Source organism: Mytilus trossulus, chromosome 6 (assembly GCF_036588685.1).
Source record: "Mytilus trossulus isolate FHL-02 chromosome 6, PNRI_Mtr1.1.1.hap1, whole genome shotgun sequence".
NCBI classification, from domain to species: domain Eukaryota; kingdom Metazoa; phylum Mollusca; class Bivalvia; order Mytilida; family Mytilidae; genus Mytilus; species Mytilus trossulus.
In genome coordinates this window covers 16,273,821-16,283,459 of record NC_086378.1, presented here as the reverse complement: position 1 = coordinate 16,283,459, position 9,639 = coordinate 16,273,821, and positions in this window count along the sequence as shown.

The following is a 9,639-nucleotide window of genomic DNA, read 5'->3' as shown; positions in this document are numbered from 1 at the left end:
CGCTCGTGTGGGTATTTACATTTGGAATGGCAAATAATGGCAAATATATCAATGACCTGCAAACTTCAAATGGCAATATATCAATGGGGCGACATTCTTTTAAAAGTTAATGGGCCATATGTACATGATGTGCACCTACTGTAAACCACAATTTGTGTTCTAATCTTTTTATTTCCTTTTAGACTTTTGCGGAAACTGTCATACACCTACGATTTGGATTAAATTTACCACTTACAGGTAGCATTTTAATTTTGAATTTTCTCAAAGTGTAAAAAAAACATCGATCCACATGTACAGCAATAAAAAAAATAGTTTTTCTATAGTTGAACAACGATTTTTATTCCCCACCTACGATAGTAGAGGGGCATTATGTTTTCTGGATTTTGAATCCGTTTGTTCGTCCGTCCGTCCGTCCGTCCATTCGGTCGTACGTCCGCAGGTTAAAGTGTTTGGTCAAGGTAGTTTTTGATGAAACTGAAGTTCAATCAACTTGAAACTTAATACACTTGTTGCTTATGATATGATCTTTATAATTTTAAAACCAAATTAGATTTTGACCCAATTTCACGGTCCGTGGAACATGGAAAATGATAGTGCCAGTGGGGCATCTGTGTACTTTTGACACATCCTTGTTTCTAATATATTAGCAGCAATATGTTGACATTAATCATGTTAATTATTGTATAAAGTGTTATCCAGGTTGAAAATGCTGTAATTATATGAAGTAGGATGGAATGATCTGCAAGGAACAATATTATAAAAAATAAATTTAACATGAGACACACCAGGTATTGCAATTGTCATTGCAGTGGCTAGTTTGGGACAATTGCTAATAAACGTGTTAGGAAAGATGCAATCAACCCTGGTGCACGTTAGCATGTTTATGCTAAGACATACTTGCTCTCTTTTATGTTAGTTTAAATAGAATGAGAAAATACAGCAGACGGGTTCACAACTATTAGAATAATGTTTTTCTTTTATACAATAATTATAATAGAGATCTTGGAAATATGACCGGGATTTTTTTTTTTGGGGGGGGGGTCGATAGTTATCCCCCGTGAACAAGTATGCTCGAAACGTTAGCTTAGTCCATGTTCCGAGACTGGTAGATTTTTTATGAAATTGTACGTGCACTGACTACGCATGGTTTGATTCAGCAGACGGGTGTTTTTGAGCTATTTATTCTTCACAAAATTTTCCTTGCTGCTCGATATAATTTTGAAATCTTTTATTTTCCTGACTAGGACACTTTTGTCTATGTTTTTGGTTCCAATAGAAAAACAATTCACAACTATTAAAATAGTGATTTTCTTTTATGCAATAATTATAATAGAGATCTTGGAAATCATTTAGTATGGCCGGGATTTTTTTTGGGAGGAGTCGATATTTTCCCCCCGTGAACAAGTATGCTCGAAACGTTAGCTTAATCCATGTTTCGAGGCTAGTACTTTTTTCATGAAATTGTAAGTGCACTGACGACGCATGGTTTCATCCAGACATTTTCCAACTGGGATTCTAACCCAAGATAAAGAAATTTAAAGGGGGTACCATATGCCCCCATTAAAAGCATTAATTGATCAGCAGGAAAAGCGGTGTTCCAACACAGGAACGGCCCGTAATCTCTCACTGCGACTTTGGTTATTTCAACACAAAGTTTACACGCACATGTATTCAATTGGATATTAAAGACGTGTATCAGGCGAGAAAAAAATGTTAAAAATATTACAATCCATTTAAGTCGGCAAAGCAACAGCGGATACAAAGTTGTAATCGTCCATAACAAAACCGACACCAACATTACTATTTCAAATCAAACAGTTTGAAGAAAATCCGCTGAACTATATTTTCGGCTGGTTTTCGTATACTTACCATTGCATTAAAAGTACCCTGTTTTGGTCCTGCTGATATTATGAATTAGAGAACTTTAGTCGCGATTTGATTATCGTTTTTGAATCCACTACTTCCTATCAATTCTCTAGCTTAACCCAATCCTAGTAAAACGACTATCTGTTCATGATCTAACAATGAATCAGCTGAATTTCATGAAAATAATTCCGTATTTTGTCTTTTTTATTGTATAATAGCTAGAACTGACTAGATCCACACGGTTCACATTTATATTAAACTTAATATAAGTTCAATTTAACTTAAATGTGTAGTTATCTTCCCTTTTTGTTACCAGATATTGTATTTGTAAATGATTAATTAATTCAATGTTGAATTTTTACAAATAATTTATATTGATTAGATTTTATTATTTATAATTCATTTAAATAGACATATAACTAAAATATGGATTTTTTTAAATCTTTTATGGAAAGTTAAAACTTTTTAATTACCAACATTTTAAAACCTTTAATATTTACATATCTATAATACTAAAATTATGAGGTCCAATTTGTCAGCCGTCATCACGTAAAAACGACGAATCACAGAATTCAACTTTATATATAACTAATATAGTACAAAGGTGTAGATTAAAAAATACACCACTCCAGGCCCCTTTGTTTTCCACGTAATTAATATTGCCAATAATTAAGAAGTTCCGTGTCGAGTCCGATACCGATACCAATAGTATATTCACCTGTTACCTATTTCCTTATCTGTACGTTCCGCATCTGACAGGCGCACCACCAAACGGTGTATTCAGGATTAATAGACAATATGCACTTCAATTTGTTAGAGGGCATGACGTAAAACAGCGAATCAAAGAATTTAACTTTCTTTATAACTAATATAGGACAATGCTGTTGATTAAAAAATACTCCATTCCAGGACCTTTTGTTTTCCAAATAATTAATATTACCAATGATTGATAACTTCCAGTTCGACGGGTTCAAACAGAAAGATTTGAAAGCAGAGAAAAACTGTGTATCTTATAATCGGCATGACTTTATCAGATGACAATACTAATACTTAAATAAGGTTTGCGCATAGTTATATACTTTAACCAGTCACGGACCCGTAATATCACGGGTGTGTTCTAGTATATATATAGTTTTTCGCAATCTTAAGTTGAAACCAAGGGCCCGTTTGATTGAATTTAGTACACACATTCAATAATAAAGCTTAACAAAACCTAACACACAATCTATACACATTTTAAAACTAAATAAAGTGTAATATTGACATTAACATCACTTAGCATATTAATCTATTGCAATAAAAAATCATAATATCTAAAAAAAAAAATGTAGATTTAGCTAACTAAGTTCTTATATTTGTATGAAGTAACATTCGTTTATAGTGGGGCATAGTTTTAACGTTGATTCAGCTGCAATTAAAATTTTCTTGCCGGTCCCTCTCTATGATTACCATTAGATAACGCTGGTTCATTTCCCAATCAATCTATCATCAAGAGAAGATAATTAATTCGATTTACATTCTTAGTCTTTTTCAAAAATGATGAACGATTCTTTATATTGGTAGGTAATCATTTTAAACGTTTCAAATTTATGAAATTATATTCGTACATAAATGTTTTTGATACACCAATAACAAAAACTGAAATATATTGAATTGATACACTTTGTAATTATTCAAAATTATATCAGAAACGTAAACTTAATTATAAAAAAATGAACCTGTTAAGGGGAGAGAATACTCGCATAACTTTTTCGATTTGACGCATAATACAACGAAATGTCACTCTTGCATACGAATGGCACATCAATAGAATATTTTAACTGCGCAATCGTCCGCAACCTTCAATGATGATTCTAAATTATAAATATAACCAACAGTTGTTAATCTATAGAAAGTGATGACTAATGAAAGCTAACCCACTGTAAAAATATTTTTTTGCAGTTTTTTAAACTTCCTCAGAAAAATGCTCGAGCCACTTGACTTTCAATGCTCAAAATTAACGTTTTTACACAATATTTGAATAAAGTAGTTAAAGATTATTCGCTTCTCAAAGTGTAGGACGCAATAAAAATCGTATGCTAGCATCTTCCTACAGAAATACGGATTTAATTAAGTCCTGAACATTCCGACATTTCTTCGTATATTTATAACAAAACCGGTTTTAACCAAATCACAAGTACGTGAGATCCGACTAAATACCTATTTCCCGATATGGTCAGGTAAAATTGCTACACCACTTCAGCAGTTGTTGATACAATAGATACTATGGTTGGTCATAATTGAAATATTAAATATACGTTTTGTTTAAACTGGTTTCATTTTTTTATTTTGTTTTGATTTTTTTTAACGTTATTGCATTTGTCATCCATCGTCAATCAGTTGATGAACTAGTATTATTTGTGGTTCGCATCCTAAAACTCAAGCAGAATTGCTTTTGTTTCAAATGTACAATATATAATTATGTCAATTTTGCATTATGTCATATAAGCTGTTCATAGCCTTAATCGTCTACTCGTTAGCTCCGAAACAAACGACTGTGATATTACAGTGCCAAGTTCAAGTTCAGTACCCGGAATGATTTTTTTTTTGTAATGTTTTTCTCTACCAAAATATTGTTTTAAATCTTAGAGGTATATATATTTCATTTTTACTCTAAAGTTGACGATTTTGTTTCTGGTTGCACAGTAATTACAGTCGTATTTAATCACACTTTATTCACATAAGAGTCAGCTAAATGTTGATGTATATTTTGACCATTTATAATCAAACAAATATTAAGTGATCATAGTATGATATCATTATAATCATAAAACCAAAAGATGATGAAAAAGAAAAGGCCTTGTACCTTAATAAGGATAAGTGTAATGTGTAGATGGATGTTTTTTTTTTATCAAGGAATTGTACTAGTAGGTAATATTTACAGTTCCTTGATTTTATAGTGTTTACATATTTCATTAGATAACAAAAAGTAAAATCACAAAAATACTGAACTCAGAGGAAAATCAATTTGGAAAGTCCATAATCACATGGCAAAATCAAAAAACAAAACGCATCAAAAACGAATGGACAAGAACTGTCATATTCCTGACTTGGTACAGTCATTTTGAAATGTAGAAAATGGTGGCTTAAACCTGGTTCTATAGCGCTAACCCTCTCACTGTAATAACAGTCTCATCAAATTCCGCTACATTTACATGATGCGTTAAATAAACAGTCACAATAAATAAAATAGTCAAAATATGGGTACATCAGTCATCATCGTATAAAAATTTTAAAAGGAACAATTTAATAGGACACAAAAACATCTACTCTCTACGAACACATAGATTGATTTGAGTGTCTGACGTCAGAAAAATTATGTACGTCAGAACTACAGTTTATTGACATGCATTGACAGATATACGCTCTAATAGTGATTTTTGAATGTCAATTGATATCAGTACTCGTGGTCTAGTGGTATCATGCATAGACTATAGACTTAACTGTCGAAAATACGAGCTAGCTCGAACCTATAAGAGTCACTCGTTTTTGAGAAGACAAAATATCGTAAGTTAAAAGTTATGATATAAGTTATCTTAAGTTAACATAGTTATCAGTGGATTCTTAAAAAATAATACACCGTTAGAACAATAGACTGACGTCAGAGAAATGGGTTAAATATATCATACATCTTCTCCGGTCCTTGAAAATCATTGTCCTCAAATACAAGAAAACATTTAGGTACAAATTGCAAAGGGTAAAGCATTCAAAGAGTATTGACAAGAAACTATGCGTATCATATGTCACACGTTCGAATAATAGCTGTACAGTAATATCGGCAACTAAATTCTAAATCAGAGTTGCACAATTAATAATTTTGTCCATCCTGTTACCAGTAAAAGTAGCACTTGACTTGTTCTAGAAATACTCCAATACAAATGTACATTTTATTAATTAATATACCATACGGTAATAAATATCTGTAACATTTTTTCTTTTCTTCAAAGTATGTCTATCCTGTTATATATTTGGCCCTCCTGTTACCATGGATTTATATCCTTTTTTAACTACTTGTTCAAATCCCTTCCAACACCCTTATTAGAAATTATCAAGCGGATCAAGTACGAGAAATTCCGCAGGACGCATTTGGCGTTGCGACCGTAAACATGTCGGACAAATGACGGTGCGTAATTTAATTTTATTCACGTTGCATTTTCACTACACGTTAATCTGGTCATTGACGGTCAGCACCTAATCCTGAGATTTCGATGTCATACAGTATGATTGCAGCACGTTTATGTTTTTCTGTTTGCAGTATTCTTATGTAATTCATTTTGTTTTTATTCACCAGCCTTGGCAATATGGAGATGCAACATTTTCAAACTGATTTAAGTGTGGCCAAGAATTGAACGAACTGTTCCACAAAGTGCAAAAAAAACACCCTTAAACAATCTTTTATGGGTCCCAAACGCTTTAAGAAATTCGTGCGATATGAAAAATTCAGTATGTAAAATAACTATAGTCAAGTCAGATATTGATTTTTTTTTAAAAGAGAATGAAGTATGATATGCATGAAAACTAGTTGTAAAAGAATCAAACAAGACTTGGTAAAAAAATCAACAAAATGAGTGTTGCATTTTAAAGTAGTTCCATATATCATGTAATAAAAAGAATGAATTCATGACAAACAGACATCTTGAATAGGTAAACATCTTCTAAAATGCGCGCAAAGAGTCAATAAAACAAAAACTTCTTCATTTCTACGTCAACGTGTCAGATAGTGTAAAATACGATACGTCTTTTAAATGTCCTACTTCTAATAAGCGTACTTGTCTAAAGTGCAACTCTTTTAAATCATTGATAATATGGCTAAAACTTTAATAAACGAAATAATCCTCTTATGTATTTGTAATTCTAACAGAAATGTACAGAAATCATTACAGTTCATATATGATGCTTTAAATGCAATATAGTGTATGTTTTATACACGATTATATATGCACAGGTTTTATAAATGTACATGACTGATTAAATGTATTTCTATTTAATATATATTCGTTTGCTATCTTTATTTATATACTATTTCACTTTCCATACCCGATAAATCTTAATTCATTAAAAGTTTCGTATGATTCGAATTTCATTTCAAGAAATAAAATATAAACGATTCTTACAAAATTTCAATTATTTTAAGATCAAACGGCTTGTTCGTAAATGGATATGTGTATTGAAAAAAATACCTGTCAAAATAGATGTGATCGACAAGGAAGTGAGTTGCAAAATGGACGCAAATATTTTAATGTGTATGTTCATAATCCATGTTATCACTTGTGGATTATCAGATGGTAAGAAAGCAATTAACTATTTATGCTATCTCATTGTGTATTTCAATCTTAGTTTTTACAGCAACGATCAGTTCTAGAAAAAAAGTTAAATTCAACGGAAAAGTAAATAAGATCCTAATAATATTAGGAAGATCTGGTATGAGTGCTAATGAGAAAACTCCCCGTCTGAGTCATATTCAGCACTAAGCTTTAACGGGCCCCTAATGACTAATGTCAAATAATTTCAACAGGTTCAACAACGTTCTAATCTGTACAGAAACCGAAAAAACAAGAAACACTCATTAGCTTCAGAAAAAAAACAACAACCGAACAAGAGATTCATGACTTCGGACTAGTACATACAAAGAACTCGTTAGTCTCAAGGATGAATGATTTTACACAAAGTAAGATCGATCTCTTCAAGTCTATGGTACCTCAATTTATATTGATAACAAGTCGTTATAACAACTTAGCTTAGTCGTTATAACGACTTAAATATAAAAATCAACCCTGACACTAACCAGCTTCCATAGATAACAATCAAAAGTGTCTATATTTATTTTCTATTCAATAATATTCTTGTCCCAGACTCATATGTGAGTACTTTTGCATAAATCAGGATGGATTGTAAGATATAAATGTGAACACAAGTCATGTTACTTTAAACTCGCAATATTTGATGTTGCATTAAAAGCAGTGCTGAAAATTTACCTTTTTTTTTTTAATATTATACAATTTTATTTCTGATAATCTGATATTTTGAAACTTAAGGATGAACAGTTTTATATAGATTGAAAGCTCTATCATATTTTCTTTAAGTCTATAGTTATATCAATATGATCTAAAAAATATATATTAATATATCGGTACTTTTAATACCTCAAAATTGATTGTTATATTAATATATTACTTTACTTTAACTCTTAGACTATTGAAAATTTAAACTTAGCAAATGCCAAAAGCTAAAAATGTGTTATTCAATATAAACACAGTAAGCAGTTTTAAAAGTATCTTGAGACAATTCTAGAAATTGCAAAGAGATGAAATGTCATATAATAAATCAATTGTTAAATTTGGCTTTCAGTTGAATTATCAACTTCAGAGATACATTTATGACGTTCATACTCAGTCGTTTGCCTCGGTGAATCTCTGGGGTTTATAAATCATTGTATCGACCTCATTAAAAATCAGTAGTTGTATAATGTTACATGTACATTTGTAGCAACGTCATTACCTCCAATGGAGCAATTTTATATGCCCTTGCCAACATTAGGTCCGGAAGTGTATGCAACCCACGGGAACAACACAGTATTATAAAAAGTACACATTTGATATCAAAAGGGCTCAATTTCAAAACACTAATTTTGGAAGGTAAATTTATGTTACAAATTGTTAAAAAAAAAACCACACATTTAAACTCTACATACATAAGTATATTTTAACTAAAATGAACAAATTTTGTAAGATTATCTAAAAGCATAGAAATAAAGATACGTGGTAGGGAAAACAATTTATGTTGCATACATTCTTTATATAATTATAGTTTTTATGATATATTAAAATTGGGGTTTGGAAACCAACCGTTTTTTTGTTAAGATTAAATACAATTATTGTATAGAACATGTGAGTATGCTTAAATTTTGTGTTTTTCTTTCTTTCTGGTAATAGTAATAATGTTGTTTTTTTGGTATACTTAATTTAAAATGTAAAAAAAAAGAACTTAACGTGTAATTATATGACATTGTGATAAGTTCGAGTAAATGAGTATTCATATGATTTTCTTTTTAGGAAAAGTGACAGTAATTAAAATCAATTATTTATATATATCTACTTGTACAAACCTGTAATATGTATAATATACTAGTGTGATTACTAGTACGGTGACCGAGTAAGAAAAAGTCGCTTATTTAAGGAGTTTAATTGTCATTCGAACTATACGGCTATAAATCACAGTATTGGTAGTTCAAAGGTTAAACTTAACATTTTGGCTTGTCAAAAAATCGCACGGTGCAATTTTCGTTAAATGAACGTTGAAGTACGTTAGTTTACTTGAACGAAAAAAAGGACTAAGAAAAGTTTTGAGGTCAACATTGTAATATAACATCCGTGATATGATTTCTGTTATTATATACATTGTTGTTACACCTTATTCATGCTATTTTAATGATTTCAAATAAAGATTAGCAAAACTAATTCGTTATGAAAGAGTTTTGGTAAAAGTTTAACACTACGAATTCTTTGCATATAATACAGTACGTTCCAATTTAATTTAATAATTTTCTAACGCAAAATGTAAAATAATTAACATGTATATGATATTTCATACATGTGTACCTTTATTAATCAATAATATAAAACTCATTTGTCTCAGAAGCACTATTTCAGCAATTCAAGCAAGACAAAATTCATAACGCTCATATGACGGAGCTATTCGAAGCTCATATACAGTCTCTTATATATACATATACGC